Raw genomic sequence first — 21,080 nt, 5'->3', positions numbered from 1 at the left:
TTAAATAGGTTGCAAAGGTGGCTGGGGTTGGGGACTGCATTCCTGAGGAACTGCCAGGGTGTGGACCGGGCTCCTTGGGGATGCTGGTATTATTATTGATAGTAGTAATAACAACAACAAGAGCAGCAGCAGCAGCAGCAATAACAACTCACCCTTCACCCTAAGGTCCCACGGGGTGTTCACAACAATTGAAATACAACATTAAAAACAGTTATAGGTAGGTACCTGTGTTGGTCTGTCGAGGTCGAAACAAAATAAAAAAAATCCTTCCAGTAGCACCTTAGAGACCAACTAAGTTTGTTATTGGCATGAGCTTTTGTGTGCATGCATCTGAAGAAGTGTGCATGCACATGAAAACTCATACCAATAACAAACTTAGTTGGTCTCTAAGGTGCTCCTGGAAGGAATTTTTAAATTTTGTTTCAACATTAAAAACAGTTTGAAACAACTTACAGAACTAAAGTGGGTTCCACAAATATATAACTCAAATGTCAACAGCTAGGGTAAAGCATCTTCAGTATTAGCCAAATGGTGTGCAATGAATTGCCAGATGTACCTTCACAACTTAGGGGCTGCCACAGAGAATGTCCTCTCCCAGGCAGCCACTCCTCAAGCCTCTGAGGCCGAAGGAATTTCCAAGAGGGCCCCCTCAGCTGATCTGAGCACCTGTGAGGGACTGTAGGGAAGGAGGCCATCTTTCAACTAATTGGTACCTTCTAGGACTTTAAACACACCTTGAATCTGGGCCTGGAAACAAACTGGCAGCCAGTGAAGCTGCTTTAAAATGGGGGCTACATGAGACCAAATTGGAACTTCAGCCAGTAATCTGGCTGCTGTATTTTGGACCAACTGAAGCTTCTGCATCATTTTCAAGGGGAGCCCCACACAGAGTGCAGGGACAGCAGCCAAGATGACAGCAATCCCAACAGGGACAGATGAGGGTGTCATGTTTAGCTTTCTTTCTCATTTTCCCATTCTTTCTTTAAAAAATTACCGTACTTTTTGCACCATAACACTCACTTTTTTCCTCCTAAAAAGTAAGGGGAAATGTCTGTGCGTGTTATGGAGGGAATGCCTACGGATGGCATGCCTACGGATTTTCCTCCTCTAAAAACTACGTGCGTGTTATGGTCGGGTGCGTGTTATAGAGCGAAAAATACAGTAAATTGATTTTAAATTTCATTTAACAAAGCATATCCACAAAGGGGAATACAGAGCTTAACAGTTGTTCAGGAAAAAAAGAAAAATATCAGCTGATGGTTGTGGTTTTAAATGTTCTGGTGTAAGCAGTCTCTCCACAGGGTTTCAATGTTCCATTGTCTTAACAAAGACAATAAAATGGCACAGTGCTGTATAAAAGGTGTGTGTCCTTCCCCTCCAGCTTTCATTGATGTTGCTTTTGTGGTATGGTTAATTTGTCCGTATGCACAATGTCCCATAATTGCAAAATCCAAGCTTCAAAAAGATTTGCATTTAAATTTTGTGCAGCTCCTTGATATCACTAATCCATCTGCAGTTAATAAATAAAGGATGGGACCTTTTTTAATTATATTCTTAATCTAAGGAATAGCATAAGATAATAGGGCTAGTTTTGATTCTGGTTTTAGTGATTGTCCTGTCATCTGATTAATTATTTAAAAGATTCCCCCCCAAGGGAATAATTTTGGGGCAAAACCACCACATGTGTATTAGGGAACCAGGCAAACTGCTTTCCTGCCAGTAGAATTTGGATGTATTGTGGTTAACTTTATTCAATTTGTCTGATATACCAATGATGTGCTGTTTTTAGAGCATTTTCTCGAGTCCTAATTGAGATAGATACAAATGGCAGTCTATCCCAAATTTGTTTCCAAAGTTATTCCTCTAGCTCTTCTCCAAAACATTTTCCCCGTTTTAGCCTTAATTAAATATGGAGAGGGGTAGCCAATTGTGTGAGGATTTTATAGAGTTGGAAAATGATTCCTTTTCCCAGTGCGTTGGTAGAAGCAAATCATTGTTCAAAGCTGTTTAGTTTGCATAGTGGCTGAGCCCTTATGTTTGGTTGCTTTGGGAAGTGTATCTGGTGTATCTCTGACCAGCCCCAAGATATATCTGTGACCTTAACATATGAAAGAGTGCTGGAGGCGAAAAAGTTAAACAGGTTGCCCAGTCAGGACCCAGGGGGGTGGAGTCAGTGGGACTATAAAACCAGCTCTGGGAGGAGCAAAACTCATTCGGAGTTGGGTGGTTGGTTGGAGTGGGAGTGAATTGGGCTAGAGTTGTGGGTAGGTTGAGTTAGTGTAACGAAATAAGCTGAGTCAGGAACAGTTAGGGGCTAAGCATACAAGTAAATATCTGAGAGTAGGTTTAGTGAGTGAGAGCAGGTAGCAAAAGTTATAGGTCTGGATAGGCACCTCATGAATGTAAGTGACGGATACTGTTTATGAAACCACACGCTTGTTAAACTGCAATAAATAAACAAAAGTTTATGTTTCAGTTTAACCCTGACTGGACTCAGTATTCTCCCAGGTAGGGCCTGGGTGGTGCCAGTGAGAAATAAAGTGGTGGCACAGGGATCAATAGACGGTGAAACGTCCAGGGACCCTGTGTGATCGCCACAATATCTCCCAGCATAAAGCTTATTTCTGGAGTTGTAAGGAGCTGTTGATTAGTGCAGAAATCTTTAAGTTTATACAGCCCCATTGGTTCCCATCTAACAAATGAGCCTGAGCTGGCTGCAGTGCGAAAGGAAGAGTGCTGGGTTATTGGAACTGAAGGTGAATCAAGGGGTAAGAGTTTTAGCTTCCATTCCTTCTATACTATCAAGTCTGATTTTAAAAAAGATATAATAATGTATTCACTCTTAAGATCACCCCACGTCTGCAACCATGTTCTTTTCCTTCTTAAGTGCATGAAAATTTGTAAGGATTCTCATGCGCATTTCTCTGAATGCAAAATTTCTGCATGCAATTTCCCCTATTATATGGATTTTTGCTATGGCTTTCCCCTAACAGAGTGCATTTTTGTTATGTTATTTTCACCAAGATGTGCATTTTTGCTCTCTCTTTTCATAATACACACATTTTTATTTGCACACTTCGGCTGGGGATCTATAGGGTAGTATCTGTAGAAAGGCATATTTTGAAGAATGTAAGAGGAGCCCTGGTAGAGTAAGCCCACAGCCCACCTAGCCCAATTAGTGCCCTCCCAGATGTCCAAGGGAAACCCACAAACAGAACCTGAGTGCAACAGTGTTCACCCCACTTCTAGTTTATGCATTAGTTCAGGAAATGCAGATTTGATAGGCTCGTATTAAAATATGAACCAAGTTTAAATGTGATCCTAATGAATTTCTCACCCAAATCTTAACCTTAGGCAAAGCTCACGTCTGAAGAGTTTATAGTTCTTCCCATGGAGGCTTGGGAGCACAATATAACTGTGGGTGGTGCTATTTTTCTAGGGGAAAAAAGTGCTGGAACTCATCATGGCAATGAAACCCACCTGAGAGGTGCTGGAACTCACCTGAAAGGTTTTGGAACCTACCTGAGAGGTGCTGGAACTGAGTTTCAGTGAGTTCCCCCTGAAAAAAAGCCCTGACTGTGGGAATTTTTCAGACCTGAGTGGCTTGCCAGGAGGAGGAACAAAAGACAGGTGTGTTTTACTGCAGGACCTGGCAGTTCCTCACATAAAAGGAGCCTGCTGCATCAGGCCAATGGCTCACCTAGTCATTTCCAGTTCTGAAGAAGCAGCCAGAGCTGGGGAACCTGTGGATTTCAACTCCTATCAGTCCCAACCAGCATTGTCAAAAGACAGAGACCAATGATGGGAGTTGTAGTCCCACAACATCTTCAGGGTCACAAATCTCCTGCCCCCCTGCCCCACATGCAAACAGCAGTATGTTAAATAGACCAATAGATTAACTACATACTCAGAGTAGACCCACTGAAATTAATGGAGATGACTAACTTAAGTTCCTTCATTTCAATGAAGGAACTTTTTTTAATTTTCAATTAAAAACTTATTACTATTTCTGAAGCAAGGTCCCTGGCTAACTAGAGCTAACCAATCTGAATTGAAAGGGGAGCTATTTAGTCACTGTGATGGCTGCTCTCCCTTTGTCCAGATTGGAACCAATTAGAGTGAAATGAGGTGTGTCACCAACTAAGGACTGGTTCATAGGGTCACTCTGGAGAAGGTGCCTTGGGAAGAACACTGAGAAGGAATTGTTCTGTATGCTCCAAAGTCAAGAATTTAGGAGATCTGAAAGCACCATGTGTTTAGTTTCAAGAGAATGGTATACGTTGTGTTATGTGCAATGGAACTTCAAGAAAAATGTAGCCTAAATCACTCTTAAAGAAAATATTGGAGCACTCCATGTGATTTGCATATAAGTGCACATAAAATAGTTGATTTAGCTAAAAGGCAAGACATGGAGATCTGCGCTGATCATTGCAATGCATCCCAAATCATTATGATTATTACTGTATAATTATAACAATGGGTGTATTCTGAGTATGACATACAACCCCCTTTTAAAAATGTTTTTTACAGCTTTGAATGATTCCTAGAGGCTGATTTTCTGTTTCAAGTGCAATTGTGGAGTTTTTTTCCATTAAAAATGGTTAGAATAAGTCCCGGACTAGTATTTTCCTTTTATTATGTATAAGATGCAAGAATCTGCGCTTATGCTGGGAAAGTGCTGGTTTACTGGTTTCCCCCTCATCCTCATCGCTATCTGCTTTCAGCAGAGTCAGCTGCCATCTGAAGGTGAAACAGAGAGACCAAGCAAAGCTTGAATCAGTATTTTAGTGCACTCGGGCATTTCCGACAGGGGGAGAGAGAGAAACAGCCCCTCAAGGATTAGCTTAAGAGATATCAAGGGCAGGTGACGGAGAAGCTGAATAAGGGGAACAATGAAGAAAATGAGCGAGAGCCATTGATGTCGAGATGGCAGATGCTCTACTGGAGAGAGACGTTGGAGACTAGAGGCACGACGCAGCATTTTTCCCCAGGAAGGAAAAGTGGCTCTATCCCCTTGAAGCTTGCCCATAAACCTTGCTGTTTGGCATGCAGATGTCCCCAGATGTCCCAGGCAGAACTAAAAGCAAAGTCCCTTTTTCCCACCTGGAAAAGCAGGGCAAACTGTGAATTCAGAAGGCTCCTTTGGAATAGGGATCCTTCCCACAAAAAGTTTAAAGCATTGCTCAGCAAAAAAACCTATTCTTTGGCAGAGAGAGAGAGTGTGGCATGAGAGTGCAAAGGACCATTCCTTTGGGGGACTGGAGGGGGACTGCTTATTCTTTCCAGCTGCAGATTTTTCCATTGCATTGCATTGAAGTCCACTCTGGAGGGTCTTCTAGCTTCCAGGCAGTGGAGTTTGAGAAATTCATGCAGTGAGATGGGGGACTAGAAAATTCTCGTTTCACTTAAACTCTGCATATGGGCTCCACTGTCCATCCCCAAATGGTGAAATTGTTTTTGGCTGCTTCTCCCCAGAATGTTTGCACATTTTTTTTGGCTCATGGATCTAGGATTAGCGCCGAACACCCAGATGACATCAGTGGCAAGGAGCGCCTCTTTCCTTCTCTGGATGGTGTGTCAGATGTGACCACTTCCAGACCAGGAAATACTTGCCATAGTAATCTATGCCCTGGTAAGCTTGTAGCTAAGAGTACTGTAATGTCATTCTATATAGAACTAGCCTTGAATGGGTCTGAAAGCGGCTGTTGGCACAGAATGCAACCCCCCAATATATTTGAAAAATATATCTAACCAGAATCATATAATATCTGTACTGGCTCCCAATACACCACTGAGCCAGCCTGAATCTTGAGATCTGCAGGGCAGGCTCTTTTTGTGATTCCACCAATGGGTGAAGCTTGTTTTGATTTGATGAGCTAGACCTACCCTGAATTCATAGGATCAGCCATGTAATTAATTTAGGGCAAAGAAACCAAAGAGAAAATAATCAAAGAAAGGGTCTAGTAAATGAGGATCAGACCAGGAGAAAAATGTATCTAAGGCTACATTCAAACAGCAGATTATCCAATTTTCCTGACATTTCCATAACTGATAACTTCTGTGTTATATTTGAGCTTGCACATGATGTAAAAGCCACTTCTGGGAAACTAATGGAATATAGCACATGTTCAGCACTTATTTCCCTGTTAATTGGTTCCAGAAATAACCCATTTGCAGCCTCCTTAAAACAGAAAATTGTGGGTGTAAAGTGGTGAAATTTGGGGCAGTATACTGGCTTACAGTTCTTTTCTACAGTTTTAATGGGGAAAATATGGGGGAACAGAAGTATGCATATGCAGAAAGCATTGGGGAGTGGCAAGGCTGCCCAATGAAATTCATGGTTGTGTCATACCACACCAATTAAATCACCAAAAAGGATTCTAAAATGTGCAGATTTGGACAATTAAGGGAAGCCAACTTCAACAAAATCAGTAGTCCTGATGGGAAAATGGATGCAATCCTAACTTTGTTGATAAGTGCTGAATTTCTTCAAATTCAGTCATCATTATTTGAAGGGGGCCATCTCTCAGATTATGAAAAAAATAATAATCATTGTTCATCCTTTTAAGGTTTTTTTTTGCTGTGTCTTCCAGCAACAGCCATGACAAAAGCACCACATCTCTTTAACCTTCTTCCGCCATGTGTGAGTCCTTTTCAGATGTGAACCGCTTGCCTGGGTCCCCAGTAGTATTTGCTTGATAGATTGCTGGTGATTTCTTCATTGGAGCACCTTGGAGCCCTGGCTTTAAACCCCTGACAGCGTTAGCATAAAAGATTTACATTATGTTATGAGGGCCACACAAGAATAATAATTTTAAAATACATTGCCTTGGCTGCTGGTGCACCATGGGAAATCTAGAAACGGCAGGCGGTGTGTGCTTGCTCAGTAATTACAAAATGGCAGCGCAGGGGGGAAGCTTTGGAGACAAGGAGCTGGAGACGAAAGCCATCTGCGTGCCTTGGCGAATTGAAATTACAGTAATATATGAAGACATTACCTGGAAAACCCGGTGCTATTTAAATGATTTACTAGTACGCCCCAGCAAGCTTTAATTTAAGGATAAAGTCATTCGGCAAGCTAATCTGATAGAGGCGGCATTATTTCACGCAGTTAAGTTAATTTACACTAGCCAGTTTGTTGTTGCAGTTGGCATTATTATCTGCACAAACACCCGATCTGCCTTGACAGAAGCAATATACTGTTTAATACAGCATCTTAATTCAGCCAGCAAGCTATCTGGGATAAAGGTTTGTTTATAACCAATAATGGAGTGCAAAGTCATTTGCGGGGCTAAGCTGATAACATTGATGAGAAGCAGAATGTTCCTCTCCCCACCCCTCCTTTTTTAAAGGAAGGAACTATCCATTCATTTGTTTGCTTGTATAATAATGTTAGCCTGGTGGGTTGTTTACCCATTGCTCTCACTTTCCTCTCATTACAAAGTGCCCCATGGTGTTCTTCTTATTTTTCTTGCCATTTTTCTTCCAACTTCGGCCAGGCTACTAGCAAATACATTTCCCACCCCTCTCACCTCAAGTCAAGTCAGGATTGTCTGACAAAGCCTCCAGGACTTCTTATTTAATGGGAACTAATTTTGAAAACATCTGATAAGTACATTAAGAAGCAAGGTTCCCCCCCTCTCTTTCCCACTTGCCCCTAATTTATTAATCTTCCATTTAAAAAAATTAAACCATCTAAATTGTCAGTGGCATATATCAATAAGGATATTGGTTTTTCCTCAAGGATACTGTGAGTTCCAGCTAGGGCTGTGCTGAACATTTCTCTTGCATTTCTTCAAACCATTCTTTCTCAATGAATAGGGAAAAAACGGTATTTGAAAATCATCAAAGGGAGAAATCAACAGAAATGGAGTGCAGGGTTTTGGTTTTTTTGACATGCTTATCTTACTTTTGAAATGGCTGAGGGGGTTTGAGAGCATCCTTCTTTTAGTCTGCAGAACATCTCCACTTTGCAGCCTCCTCAGATGCTCGCTCTTCAGTTCAGTCCCAGACATCATGAGGTGATGGCTTCCCTGAAGCTTTTTCATATCAGGAAGTGTGGGCAGCTGGGGAGGCTGCAATGCCCTAGAGAAATGTTTACTGGAGGAAAAAACACACACCATTCTTGGCTACCCCACAATAATAGCCTAAGCTCTCTTGAACCTGAGATGCCTGTTTGCAGGACCTATCTTATTCCTGTGGCTGTAATTTCTTTTAACTATTTTTAGGACTGAGTTTTAAAGTGTTGTAACCCACCCTGGAATCTGCTGGAGAGGAGCAGGTGGTACCACTACTACTACCACAACAACTACTACTGACAATAACAACATATGGCAAGTGAAACTTTCAGTCATCTGCTTAATCTTGGGATATTTGGATTTACACCTAACTGTCATATGTTGTCTACATGCTTCTTTATTGAAATAGTGGTGATTCAGATGCTTCCTGCTGTACTTTGCATTTTATAATGTGCATGCAAGGAAGTTACTTAATTTTTTTAAATATGGCTTCCTTTCTTCCTTTCTCCATTCCTTCTTCCTCTCTTTTTCTTTCTCCATTTTTCTTTTTTCTTCTGCTATGTTTTCGTTGTCATTTTTTTGCATGCATTCACTGCTGAAAACACAATCAAAAGTTAGTTATAAAATAGTAGTAAAAGTAGTAGTAACTCGCACCAACTAAAATTGGAAATAGTTTGTCAAGTGTCCTGAGAAAAAGTCAGAAAAATGGAAGTCCCTTTGCAGGGGAAGAAAACTTTTGAGAAATGGAAGGACAGATTTTGGCACAGCACTAGTTCCAACACAAGTGATGTTTTCAAGGCAGGGGATAGGAGTTTAGATCCTGCTCACAGCAGTACAATAAATTTCCTGATGGTAGATCTATGCATAATTTGGAGCCGATCAGCAATAGCTTCCAAATCTCCCATAACTGTATATACTTTAAGCTGTGATACAGTGACAAACCTAAGGCCTATTCATTGTACTGTGTGACAGCGTAGGAATTTGAACCAGCATTTGCAATGTCCAGATTTGGATCGCTAACCAAAAAATAATAATTTTTTTAAAAAAGGCTGGTGCTCACTTATTTGTCCCATGCCCAGAAGAGAAATCAATCCAGCAAATAAAACCAGTATTTGTGGTTGTTGCTTTCAGCCTGCAAATGTTCTGTAACTGATTGCATGTGAAGACAGGCTCAGGTGGATTGAGTGGACAAGACCAAAACATGAGTTTGATGGTCAAGAAGGCAATTTCTGCACGTGCTGTAGAGGAAAGTGAGGGGCAGATGGGGCTCATCAACCTGGGAAGGTAGCCCATCTTGGAGATGGGAAACTCAGATCATAAAACCTGTGATGGCCTGGGACTCAGGCTCGGACTTGGAACCAGAGGAGACACAGTCTGCACTGGATCCTTTGCCTCAGGCATCATCTGAACCAAGTCTGGGGCCTGATCCTGAAGAATCCCAGTCTGCACAGGTTTCCCTGCAACAAACACCAGCTGGGCCGAGTCAGGGGTCTGAGCCTGCGCTGGCTTCAGCGGGGCCATCACTTACAGCTGCTCCACTACTGGTTTGGTCAGGGGAGTCTGAGGTGGCCCCTGGGTCTAGTAACCCACCGACATCTCCCAAGTTGCAGAGACTAAGGTCTGAGAGAAGGAGAGACCTGAGTACTCGCAGGAGGAGTGCTTGCCTTCGGGCGAAACAGGGAGGTGCGTCGCCAGGGGATCAGGTCCAGCTGCTACCCTGACAAAGATAAAAGGCTGTTGGAACCCGCCCCAGGTTGTGGGAGCAACATTGCTGTATGCTAGATCCTGCCTGAGATCCTGTAGCTGTCCTTGCCTGGTTTCCTGCCTCATGTCCTGCCTTGGCCCTGTCGGACTGACCCCCAGCGGAACCTTCAGATTGTGGACAGGCCCTGGACCACGTTTCATGGGTTACCACCGGGCCCAGTACAAAACCTATGCTGCCATGCAGGATATCTCTAGGAGAAGGCTAATTCTACACAAAGCTGGAGTGGAGGCACTAAGACAGCTGGATGGTGCCTTCTATGCCTCCTTCCAACAATGCCTGCAGCCAAGCTGGTGCCAAACATAATGCTTTCTTTTCCTTTGGAGCACATCAGTGAGGCCAAGAGGGAGGTCCTGTCATCACACTTCTGTGACACTGGGTAGACCAGGACTTCCAAACACACTGCCCAGGCTTGTGCCTTGGGGAGGTTACTTAGGTGTTGCTAAGGCAGTGGGGTGGGTAACACAGCTGGAAGTGTTGCATCTGATGAATACAGGGTGGAATGGAAAATGATACTTCCCTATCCAAGACAGAAACAAGCTATTGGAGAGGGGGAACTATGGATGAGGCACCATCAACTTCAATCTATGATGCATATATCTTTGTTGTTCCTAAGCCTGTCAAAGATCTTACTAAGTGTGCGAATCATAGGTCAATTTCTTCAACAAAGCAAACAGAGTTCAGGCAATGATGAGAATAATAGTACATGCAGATCAAGTGGGTTTTCTTAAGCATTGACGGGGAGCAGACTATTTAAGATTGGAAACAATTGGGTTGCTTTAAATTATAGAATTGATCCAGTTGCACATAGTTCCCTGGACACTGAAAAGGCATTTGAGAAAAGATGTTGCCAATTTATATCTCTTACTTTGGAAAAATGTGGATTTCCTCAAGAATTTATAAAGTGGATTGGAAAACTACACCTTGCTCCTAGATCATAAGTAAGTCAAATGGAATCCATTTGGTTTGTAGAGAGGTAGAAGACAGAGCTGCCCTCTTTCTCTGTTGATATTTGATTTATGTTTGGAACCACTGGCATGTGCAATTAGGACAGAGAGATTTTGGGTTTTGTTCATGAGGAAGCTGGATTTAAATTAGCTTTGTATGCAGATGATTTACTATAATTTATTAGTAGTCCAGAAGCATATATACCAGATATAATAAAGATAATTAATAGTTTTGGTAGTATTTCAGAGCATATGATTAACTGATTAAAATCTGAATTAATGCTAGTGGGCAATTGTAGATCACATACTTTGGATACTAACTAGGAAATTCACTGGTGCTCAGTACTGTCCACATTCACTGGTAGCATTTCTCCAGGGTTTCAGAAATGTGTCTCTCCAGCTTTACTGGGATATGCTAGCAATCGAACCCATGTCTTTCTGTATGCCAGGGGTTGCCAACATGGTGCCCTCCAGATTTTGCGGACTGCAGATCCCATCATTTGTACCCCTGAGCTGCTGCTCCTCCCTTCATACTGATTGCTTTGATGTAGCTGGAGAAACTTGTTCAAAATGTCTTTAACAACAAAGTTGTCTCCCAGAGCCAACATCAAGAAAATTGGGTGTAGGTGTAATGGATTGGTGTTGCTTTTAGAGAATTACAGTATACTCTTGCTTGCTTCCCAACTACTCAATCTGCATATACAGTAAATAAACAGTGTGTTATAAAAGTCACCATCAGTGAGGAAGAAAGACACGCACACAGAGAGACAGACAGAGGGAGAGGTTGAAAATTAACGCAAAATTATTTGGGTGGATAAATCAATTCAATATTTTATGGATGGATTAGATTTATGTCCCGACAAAATGGATTAGACAGTTCATGGCACCATAAGGTAATGAGACAGAGGGCTAAAACACAGTGGGAAACTGTGGCCAAAAACATGATTTTCACAGTTGGAAGCAGAGTAAGGGGAAGTCAAGGATAACAAACCCCTTATCTTGGATTTTTGAAGTGTTTTTAGCTCGTTTGCTTTCCATAAAGTTTATACTAGAACTCAGCATAAAAAGAAGTTCAGATGTGACACAGAAGTTTGTTTTCATTTTTAAAATCTGCTAGGAAAATGCATTTCTTCACATCTTTGACTTTTTCTCTCTGAGATGTTCCCACTGTTCTGCCAAAAGTACTAGTTGCCTAAGACAGGGTGTTTTTTTTTAAAGATTCAGCTGGACAATGAATACCATCAAACTTGCTCTTTAACAGGTTTTATTTACAGGAGGAAGGCAATAGAAAACAAAGCAAGAGGAAACAGAAAACATCTTATGGCTGTATCTGTTGCCAGATAATCTCTTTCTTTCTTGGGCAGGCAGTGGGTTGAACCCACTGTAGGTGATAGGTGCAATATCAGTGTAGACAGCAAGATCTGCAGTGAGATTCCCATTGGCCCTAGGTGGGCTTAAGCATTATATACAATCTAGAAGTGTTGATGACACCAGTGCTGAGGGCCACATTCTCATGACCTTCTCTATGTTTATGGCTGGCAATGTCAGGGGAGTAGTCCTAACAAACAGCAGACTACCAAGGGGGTGTGGAGGCCAAGTTCTTCCCATGCTCTTGTACTGTCTTGGGATTCACGTAGGGACCCAGGTGGACCCATCTTTAAAGGTTGCAAGGCCCTATGTCTCCTTCAATCAGGTGGCCTTTCAATTAAAATTGCTGATTCTAGCAAGCTGTGATCAATTCTTGCAGACCTGTACTCTATAATGCTGCCGAAATTTAGCTATCATCAAGTGCTAGGTCCAGACCTGCACCTGGGCACCTCTTAAGGCACCAAAATGGGAAATTTTCAGAACATGTCTCCTATCTCCTTATATTGCAATGGTCTTCCAGATAAGTCCTAATACACCCCATCCCCCTAGCTGTAATTCAAAACTTTGTAATAGTTCTCCATGAGCAGAATCAGATGTATGTAAGGTGCTGGAAAAACACCCAACTCAAAAGGAGAACAGAGTTTTACAAGCTTCACACCATCCAAACAGGAGAAGATTGCCCCTTAATTTTAGGCAGGTGCCTTTGTTGGATTGCTTTTAGTGCCTGCTAAAAATGCATATAAATTTAGGCAAGCCAACCCAGATATGTAATGTTCATGCACAATTTTACTGTTCAATTTTATTATATTTGTTTTAAAACTGCTGATTAAAAAAAAATGATGATATTGTTTAATATATGTTTTTATTATGTCATGAAATCCCCGCAGGATGCTTAAAGGAAGTGATTCATAAATAAAATAAAGCCTCATCCTCTTCACCCCAAACACTTTTCTCATTGGCTGGGGTGCAGGAGTGGCACCAGCCAAGAACAAATCAAACCTTCCTTCTTTTTACTATTCTCTCTCATCTGCCTCTGATAGCACAAACAGAGATCAACAGCATATTTTCTTTTTGAAAAGTTCCTCTGGACTGAGGTTCAGAATCTGAGAGTGTATGGTTTGATGTCCTTCAGGGCTTGAAGCCAATGGGAAGACTGCAAGTATTGTCCACTGTGCCATTGTTCATTATTCTTTCTCCTGAAGGACGCTGCTCAATCAGACCCATCTAGGCCCATCTAGTCCACCATTCAGTTCTCAGCAAGATTCCCATAAGCAGGACCTGAGGATAATGGCATATTCTCTACTTATGATACCCCAGCAGCTGGCATTCTGACAGTGGAGTTAGAGCATAACCATCATAGCCATTGATAGCTTTGTCCGCCTTGAATTTGTCTAATCCTCTTTCAAAGCTATCCAAGTTGGTGGCCATCATTACCTCTCATGGAATCAAATTCTATGGTTTATATGCTTCTAAGTCTGGGCTTGGGCCAAGCAAAAGCTATGGTTAGGCAAAGAATTACAGACACCGAGAGAGTGTCCCGACTAAGGTGCCCCGACTACAAAATTGTAGAAATCGAGAGATGTATAGCTGCACCGGCAGCATATATCTTTTTTCTAGTATCAAAAAATGCAAGAAGGGCTTTTACACTTGCCAGAAGCTTGGCTCTGCCCTCACCGGTCCTGGAAGGATCCTTAAAAAAAGTCGCATATGCCCAGAGACTTTGCGCCTGCCCATTGGGGGATACAGTATAGGAAGCCCCAAACACATATTTTTTAGATGTCCCTTTTATGACAAGGCATGTAGAGAAACCATTGACCACCTGCTGGTGAGGCTTGCTGACCTCCTGGTAAAGCAAAAATTCGATCTTCTTCTGTTAGGCAAAGATCACAAGACGACCCAGATGGTTGCCAGATTCTGTGCACAGATCTGTAGGCACAGACCACCCCCCGATTCAAACTAGTTTGTTAAGAAAATCCCAAACTCAGATCCACAGGCGACTCTGAGTCATTTCTCTATGGTAGTCTATCTTAAAGTTTTTATGTGTTTATATGCCTACCACATTTTAAAACTTAATATCCATTGTTGTATATTGTTTTAAATGTTTGTTTTGCTTTTGGGATTGTAGTTCCATTTGTGTTTCACAAGCTGGCCTCCGACCATAATAAATAATAATAATAACAACAATTATTATTATTATTATTATTATTATTATTATTATTATTATTTGCTTTGTGTCCTGAATCTTTTGTCAGGTTGTCAAGATAAGACTAAAGTAGGCCAAATTTTGAGGAAACATATTACAATTTTAAGTGGCAGTTTGAATGCAAATTCAAAATTGAGAAGGGGAATGGCAACTTTTAGAATATTTTTGACAGCTTCATCCTACAACCTTGGTTTTTACTGAATGCAGAATTATTCTCATTATTAGAATCTGTCCTTTTGTAACTTATTTTATGAGTTTGTTTTCCTTCCCACTTTACCTTCTCATTCATACATTTTCAGAGTTGTCATGTGAGTGCCTTGCACTGTTTCATAAGTATACTTAGTTTAATTTTATGCATGTTTTCTTTTTTCTTTTTTCTGAAGTCAATAAAAAAGACAAATAATTAAGATGAGGCATATTTTAAGTGTGATATAAAATGTTGTTAACTGTGTGTACATGTACTTCTAAAAATATGGCAACTCACTTGCATAACTCTACATAGACTGCTTTGCTCTCTAGGGATCATTAGCCATGATTTCTTTTATTAAAGTAAAGAAGAAAATGACTTGGGGTACTGAGAAGTGTAAGCACAGAAGGAAGCAGGACTCTGTACTATGTGCTGTAAATACATTCAAAATACTGTGCAAGAAAATCTAAATCCCTTGGCCTGTATGGTATTTTGCAACTTAAGTAAACATACAGGATTTGTCTTATTTTGCATGATGTAGGTTGCAGTTCTTGCTACTTTAGCACAGGGGAGTTTGGAACAAAGGGTTCTTCAGGCAATGAGCCCCCACCTGATGAATATCCTGATCTGCAGCAACTTGGGGCTCACAGGAGAAGTGGAGGCAAGATCAAGACCAAAAAGACAGATCAGGACCATGGACAGCACCCAAAGGGTCTGATGGCTTCTCTTTGGAAGTGTTGTCTCATCTGCATCTTTCTCAAGGTAGAATAAGGGGCAGGGTTTGATGGTCATGATAATGAAAGTCTTAACCAGCAATTTCATTGGCTGAAGAGATTTCAATCAGCATTTCCAACATATTTTCAAGTCTGTATTTCCAACCAGAGAGATTAGAAACTTTTAAAACACACACACCATGTGAGAGAGACAAAGAGAGAGAGAGAGAGAGAGAGAGAGAGAGAGAGAGAGAGAGAGAGAGAGAGAATGAAAGCTGGCCCCAATATATTATTGCCTTATATCTGAATGGCACTGCCAGTTAAGGAAGACATGGTAGTCAATATACTTTTTTGAATAACAGCTGCTGAGGACAAACAACTTTGGGTGAAGGTTTTCTTCAGATCCTGCTCATGAACCTCCAGACATCTGGATGGCTGCTTCTACTTGAATGGATTAGAGTCATTGCCAGCTTTGACAAAAATAAACTCCTGAGGTGGGTTTCATCATTCAATTGATCAGGACATGTATGATTATCTAATGCAGGGGTGGATAATCTGTGATCCCCCAGATGTTCATTGGACTACGTTATCCCAGAGCTTTGGACACATTGGGCTGGAGCTGATGGGAGTTGGAATCTAACAACATCTGGAGGGCCACAGGACCCCACCAATTCCTTGGCTGAAGGAATTTTAAGGTAAGTAAAAAAATGTTTCATTAAAGCAACCTTTCTCAGGCAGTTCCTGCTATTCTCACCGGAAACCCATGAAAATCATGAATGCATATTAACAGTAAAATCCTATAGATGTTTACTCAGAAGTAAAGCACACTGATTTCTTTTTTTAAAAAAATAATTTTTATTAACAGACCAATCAAATCAAATCACATAAATTCCAAATTACAAAGCCGAATTTTAAATTTTTTGTTGGGGGTACCCATATTTCAAGTTCCGAAAGGGATCCAATCATCTTGTTGCTGCTGCTTTAATGTCCACAAATCTGTCCAAATAATGTTCACAATTCCATCCAATCCCCTCCTGTTGTTTTCCACATCTCTTCCCGTTATCTTCATATATTTTCCCTTTCTCTTTGTGACCTCTGATAGTCTCCACAAGCGAGTTGAAATGAATTGTAATCCTGTGGGGTTTTTTCCATTCATCCAAGAGTCATATTCAGACGGCTACCGCTTTTCATCGCTTCCATAAAGAAAAACACTCTTACCGTCTACTCGTTAATCTTCACAGGTCTGTCACTCCCTTTCTCAGTCCTCTGAGGAGGTTCTGCCAGGAATCTAATATGAAAACAAATCCATAGCTTCCTCCTCCAATCTTTCGACAGAACCTGCCAACATGGCAACTCTCTTTTTATTGCTGCGTCATTCCAAAAGCCCTTGTTCTTTTCTCGATCTCCATAAGCCAAACTTTTGGTTAGTAATTCATTTCCACACAGTTTTAATCATCCCGCTTAGGTCAGTTATGCGACGGTTCTTTCTTGGGGAGGGGTATTGCTTAATCACATAGAAGAAAAGAAAAAAAGTTCCCCCCCCATCCAGTCCCACTCCGACATACCGACCCTTTGATGTATCTTCTTCATGATATATTCCTGTTAAAGCCAACCCGTCGCTCTACTTTCACAGAGGTCACTTCAATTAGCAGTCTTCACTCCCGTTCTTCACCTGAAATATGTGCATTTGCTTCTCTCTAATTGTTTATTTCGAGCTGCTGCAGCCAGTTTGTGCGATCAGAGACAGCATCCAGGAGAGCCGGCCCCCACGGGGGCTATGCGCCTAGTGCCTTCACCCCCTTCTTTAGAACTCGGGGGTGATTTATGGCAACAGCAGGTGAGGCAGTGTTTCCCCATTTCCTGGGGTAACAAGGGAGGCTGCATACTCCCATATCAGCCTCTTAATTACCCCGTGTGAGCCGGAGAGATGGTATTGTCGGCCATCTTCCAATGCGCCCCTGGTGGCCCCCAAAAGCACACTGATTTCAAAGGATTTATCCTAGGTGAATATAGGAATATAGGATTCCAACACAACACTTCAATCACATGAATATCTACTTAGAAGTAGGCCCATTGAATTTGATGCTCACTCCTGAGTGTGTATATATATATGCATACTTACCCAGAAATAAGGCTCACCAAATACAATTGTAATTAATTCTGAGTTGTCGTCTAGAGCATTGTACTATGAATTCAGCATGGTAGGGAGTGATGGAACTCTCCATGCAACAGGCAAAGTTAACAAAACCTCAGAGCAGAGTTGTCACCGTTTGTTTGTTTGTTTGTTTGTTTGTTTTGCCTCAGGTGACATTTCAAAGCAAATTTGTGGGTTCCTGTTTGGGAGAATTGTGTGCAATACCTTGAGCTCCTTGCAGGAAAAGTGGGGCTATAAATGTAATAATAAGTAAGTGTTAGAAGAACTTGAAATTTCTGAAGAACATGGGGAAGGAGGGAAATGAGGGCAGGAACAACTAATGGGGTGGGATAAGGGTGTGGACCTGCCATCCCAACAGTGGAATCACTGTCACTTACATAGACAGTGCAAGAGGAGGGTGCTGGTGAGGTCAGGACTCTGCAGGCACGCCAGCTGGAACACTAAACATAAGAAGATCCTGCTTGATCAGGCCAGTGGCCCAGTGGTCCAGCATCCTCTTTTCACAGTGGCCAAACAAGCAGTAGTCAAGAACAAGAGTACTCTTCCCTCCTTCAGTTTCCAGCAACTAGTATTTAGAAGCATTGCTGCCTCTGACTATGGAGGCAATGCACAACCATCATGGCTAGTAGTCATGCCTTATCCTTGAATTTGTTCAATCCTTGGTATCTAAGTTGGTGACCACTGTGTAGTCCTGCCATGCCCCCATCCCATCCCAGTCACCTGAAGCAATGCAGCTGTTGTGGGCAGTTCTGCATCCCTGCTTTACTGCACTAGTGACTCCTGGATGCTGGGTGGGGAGGTGGTGCAGAGAATTCAAATAAAGCCAGAGTACCAACATTCCTCAAGGGGGACTCTGTACATCTGCTTGCTGAAAGGGCCTTTGTCAGATTCAACATGCTTAAAGAAGCCATCCCCACCCTGGAGTGCTCCAGCAAGCACAGCTGGCTCTGATGGAAACTATAGTCTGAAACATCTGCAGGGCGCCAGGTTGGGAAAGGCAGCCATAAGTCCACTGACCATTTTTGAAACAATTTCTAAACCTGAAAGATAAAAGTCATCTGCAGAGCAATTTTTCAAGGACTGAGGAAGCTCCAATGCCATCATTAAAATGCAGAAGTGTTGGCACAATCACAAAGAGGGTTATACAAAACATGCCAGGGACAGAAATTGTATTAGGAAGCTTGTTTTTGCTATGAGGCGATACTTTCACTATGCATTGAAAAAAGAACAAATAGAATTGTGTTTTCATCAAGTTTTGCCTAAAGCCTGAAATAAAGAAAAAGGGAAGAGCGGGTAGCAGACCCTTTCTAGTGGTAAAAACCTCCCCTCCAAAAATTCCTATTGTATATTTTTATTAACTTTTTTATTAGCAATCTTCTTACTGTTGATCTGCAAGTGAATAAAAGCCATTTACAAATGATCAGAACTGGATGGGGAGCTGTTGGAATCCTTCCAAATTATCAGCAGGGTTAGCGCTCATCTGCATATAGATTGAGTGAGTCAATCAGGAGGTGGCTCCAGGTATGTTTCTTGAGATATGATTACGGAGATATTTGGAAAGCCCTTTGCCAAATGCACAATGGACAGAACAAGCAGAGAGGAATGGTTCAATTTGTCAGACACTTCCAGGTAGTGCCTTTTGTTTAAGGGGAGCTGCATTGAGTGCTTGCATCCACCGCATGCCAGGGAGAGCGCCAAAGGGCTCCTTTCAAAGTTGGATTACAGCACATTTGAAACACAGGCACACACGGAGAAAATCCCCACATTATAATGTGATTTAGGATGCTAAGCTCACTTTGTTGGTCTCCCAGATGATTGGGACCAGGCATATTTTTCTCTAGCGGTGACTATAAAATCAAGATGAAGTTGTTCAGAAACAAAGAGAGAGAGAGAGAGCAGAAGAAGATGAGAGAGTGATGCAGTGTGAGAATATAAGAAGAGCCCGCTTCCCATTTGTGATTCTCAGCAACTGCTATTTAGAAGCATGCTGCCTGTGACAGTAGAGGTAGAACATAGCCTTCATGACTATTAACCATTGATAGCCTTCTCCATGAATCTGAAAGATCACATCAGTCTCTATGCCAGCAACAATTAGCCCTGCCCTTGCCTTAGAACATGGGCAGCTTAAGTAAGAACTGATCCTGGGGCTGGGCTAAAATTTAACCAACTGCAGAGTTCGAATTAGAACCAATTTATTTGCATCATCATAAGTGAGTGGAAGAAATTGGAAGCTGCTTTCAAGCAAAGAAGCCTAAGGCACTCAGCAACTTCAGCTGACACACAAAACAGCAGGGATCATCCCAGGCATTTTGCTGAATAGATGCAAGAGAGAGACCAAAAAAGGAAAAGGAAAAAAAGGATAACTTATTCTTTTTACCTGTCTTCAGGCATTTGCCAGAATTTGGGAAGCCTTTATGCTTGGCATGCAGACTCCTCTGCCAGAGGAAATGGCTCAACCACCATACCCTAACTCAGAGGATAATGTTCCCTGCAGTATTGCTATTTCCTTAGCCACACAGAAGACTGCAGAGTGTGTCACAGGTCCTTTAACCACCTCCCCAACTCCTCCATGTCTGGGTCAGCCTATGTAAGGCTTCAGTTGACTCTAGCTCCTAGCAAAGACAACATCTTCTTTAGTTGCCTTAGCATAGTGATGGCCAAACTTGGCCCTCCAGCTGTTTTGGGACTACAACTCCCATCATCCCCAGCTAACAGGATCAGGGATGATGGGAATTGTAGTCCCAAAACAGCTGGAGGGCCAAGTTTGGCCATCACTGCCTTAGCATGACTCCTTGAGTCCAAGGTCCTGTTCCTCGGTAGACATTGCATACTTTCCCTCAAGTGTCCAATGGAATTCTATAATTTCTACATGAAGCTAACCAGGAAGATGGTTCAGAAGAATGCAGTGAGCAGGATGTTGTTGAGAACAGCAGTCTGAACACATATTGCTTCTCTTCTTAAACAGCTACACTGGTCATCCATTGTCATATGCTTACGTAGACATTCAACGTGCTGAATGATCTGAGGCCCAGATAACAGAGAGAGTGACTTATCCCCTACCAACCAGCCTCTTCATTTCAATCAGCCGAGGAGGTTCTGAATGAGGTGAGCAGTTCAGGAACCTGTGGAAGAGCAGTTTTGGTCCTGGCTCTACCGCTGTGGAATGACCCCAAGGTGCATCTTTCCTCTACAGTGCATTCATGTCAGCAACAGGTGACAAGCCACATCTTCCACAATAACATAAGAAGAACCTGCTGGATGATTCCAGTGGCCCCTCTGGTCCAGCATCCTGTTCTCACAGTGGCCAACAGATGCCTGTGGGTAACCAGCAAGCAGGATTTGAGCACAAGAGCACCCTCACCTCCTCTGGTTTCCAGCAACTAGTATTTAGAAGAAGAAGAAGAAGAAGAAGAAGAGTTTGGATTTGATATCCCACCTTTCACTCCCTTTAAGGAGTCTCAAAGCGGCTAACATTCTCTTTTCCCTTCCTCCCCCACAACAAACACTCTGTGAGGTGAGTGGGGCTGAGAGACTTCAAAGAAGTGTGACTAGCCCAAGGTCACCCAGCAGCTGCATGTGGAAGAGCGGAGATGCGAACCTGGTTCCCCAGATTACGAGACTACCGCTCTTAACCACTATACCACACTGGCACCACACTGGAGAAGCACTGCTGCCTCCAACTATGGAGGCAGAACATAGCCATCTTGGCTGCTGGTCACTGACAGCC

At 42.2% G+C, this 21,080-nt stretch overlaps 1 long non-coding RNA gene across 1 annotated transcript; it reads left to right on the top strand.

The window, feature by feature from the left end:
• The first annotated feature begins 6,892 nt into the window (after nucleotides 1-6,892).
• Nucleotides 6,893-15,656, top strand: LOC308462464. The gene is made up of 4 exons (XR_013979165.1): nucleotides 6,893-7,248; nucleotides 8,229-8,333; nucleotides 15,027-15,247; nucleotides 15,561-15,656. It is a non-coding gene; the product is annotated as an uncharacterized lncRNA (long non-coding RNA).
• Nucleotides 15,657-21,080: the final 5,424 nt, after the last annotated feature.

Source organism: Podarcis pityusensis, assembly GCF_964106645.2.
Source record: "Podarcis pityusensis genome assembly, chromosome: 14".
Lineage (NCBI taxonomy): Eukaryota > Metazoa > Chordata > Lepidosauria > Squamata > Lacertidae > Podarcis > Podarcis pityusensis.
The sequence above is the reverse complement of the archived record's forward strand: the minus strand, read 5'-3'. Positions and strand labels throughout refer to the sequence as shown.